At 45.0% G+C, this 2,258-nt stretch overlaps 1 pseudogene; it reads right to left on the reverse strand.

Annotated features, from left to right (window-relative positions):
* Positions 1–1,553: 1,553 nt before the first annotated feature.
* LOC101657015 lies at positions 1,554–1,975 on the reverse strand (annotated as a pseudogene).
* Between the last annotated feature and the right edge of the window lie 283 nt (positions 1,976–2,258).

Raw genomic sequence — 2,258 nt, forward strand, 5'->3', positions numbered from 1 at the left:
ACCCCTCACCCACTTTTCCATTGTCTGTTCCCCTGAGAGGTGGTTGTAATTTGATCCTTGTGATTGATTCCCCCTTTCTCCCCACACCCTCCCCTAATCCTCCTGGTATGTTTACTCTCATTGTTGGCCCTGGAGGATTTATCTATCTTGGATTCCGTGTAGCGGGCTCTTGTCTGTAGCAGTGTGCATGTTCTGGTCTAATCCTATTTGTAAGGTAGAATTGAGGTCATGCTAGTGGGGCGAAGGAAGCACCAAGGAACTAGAGGAAAGTTGTGTGTTTCATTGGTGCTACACTGCACCCTGACTGGCTCATTTCTTCCCTGTGATCCCTCTGTAGGGGATGTCCAATTCTCTAGAGATTGGCATTGGGTCTCCACTCCATGCACCCCCACCCCATTCACCTTGTGTGTGGTTTTGTTCTGGGTCTTAGATGTCTGATACCCGATCCCATCGACATCTCATGATCACACAGGCTGGTGTACTTCTTCCACGTGGGCTTTGTTGCTACTCAGCTAGATGGCTTGTATCCTTAAGGCTTTAAGACCCCGACTCTATATCTTTCACTAGCCAGGCACCATCAGCATTCTTCACCACAATACCGAGGATGTACCAGAAACAAGGAAAGAAACCAAGAAAGGGTTAAGTTAATACTCAAGCGTTTTCTCCACGAGGTGATTGAAGGATTAAGACAAAGATAGTACTGGTGATCCTGGGCAACTCTTAGTGCAGTATAAAGGCCAGCAAACAGATCTTGAACTATGGATATGCCTTTCCATTTTTGTCAGTGGCTTTCTTTTTGTTGTTGTTGTTATTGTTTTGTTGGTCTTCTTTACACTTTGTTGTAGCACCCATATCTTCAGTTATTTCTTCCTGGGGACAAGCATCAAGCAGGGCCAACTCATAAGAGCTAAGTCTTTTTAGATTGGAGCTAAAATTAAGTGAAAACCCTAAATCCATTCATATATCAAGGTTAACCAGAGAGACATCATTGTCATTTTATGTTAAAGAACATTATCAATCACATCCCGAGGGCATAAAGTAATTGTATTCTTAGTGTCATTAATTTAGCCAATGGTATAGAATTTAAAACACAATTGAGAAAAGGAAATCATACAAGTATAGGCTGGCTATCACCTGGAATATGTGAATTGTTAACTTGTTTAGAGTAAACTCTTAAGTGGCTGGACAGTATTTACACAGGCAATGGGGGTTTATGATGGAGCAAAACCATAATTAATATTCATTAAAAGTAGCAGAACCACACCTGCCAGATTAATGCCATAATAAAGCAAGGAAGGGATTAAAATGTTAAATATAGTGTTTTTGAGGCTATCCCTGCACTGTGCAAATTTTTATATACTAAACTACTAATTAAAAGGTTTGTCCCTCTAACCCAGGGGTCCTCAAACTTTTTAAACAGGGGGCCAGTTCACTGTCCCTCAGACCGTTGGAGGACCGGACTATAGTTAAAAAAAAAAACAACTATGAACAAATTCCTATGCACACTGCACATATTTTTTTTTCAGGAGCAGGCCAACAAGGCTTGCTTTTATTTAGTGACTAATCGATAGAACTGCCAAGGCCACTATGTACAGAGAAGAGAGGGGCAGTTTATTTCTGGTCTCTTCCTCCTTGGACAGCGTCTTGATGAGCTCTTCTTTCTTGGATGGAGTCGATCCTCTCGGCGCTTGCGTGCCTCCTTGGTCTTAGACCTGCGGGCTTCACCTGGTCAGCCAGGACCTTCTTGAGAGCCTTGTCTGTCTTCAGCTTCTGGATGTGTTTCATGAGAATCCTCTGGTTCTTAAACACGTTCCCCTTCCCCTTCAGGGACAAGCTGTGATACGTATGGCGGTCAACCTTCTTGGACCCCCGGTATCTCCTAAGCAGCCAGCGCAGACCCTCATCCTCCCATCCACATGACCTTCTCGGGCATGCGAGCATTGGCAGTAGTACCCTTTCACTTACCTGTGCCCATATGCCTGCCCTTGCAGCGGGCTGGGGTGTGTTTGCGGCACCGGCCCGAGAATGGACGGTCACAGGCTTGCGGATGATAAGACCATCTTTGATGCGTTTCCGGATTTGCTGTCGGGAGTTGGCATTTTCATTGGTCTTGTTGGGGTCCAACCAGACTTTTTTCTCGCCACAGGGGAGGACGCTGGAGACGAGCCTCGTCTGAAGCACACTCAAGGGCTGCGGCCGCAGCGCCGAAAGCCACACATTTCTTATTTTGAAGTAAAAAAACAAAATGGGCAAAAACA

The sequence above is a fragment of the Echinops telfairi genome, unplaced genomic scaffold (assembly GCF_000313985.2).
Source record: "Echinops telfairi isolate 266 unplaced genomic scaffold, ASM31398v2 ScPeMD7_4225;HRSCAF=4972, whole genome shotgun sequence".
NCBI lineage: Eukaryota > Metazoa > Chordata > Mammalia > Afrosoricida > Tenrecidae > Echinops > Echinops telfairi.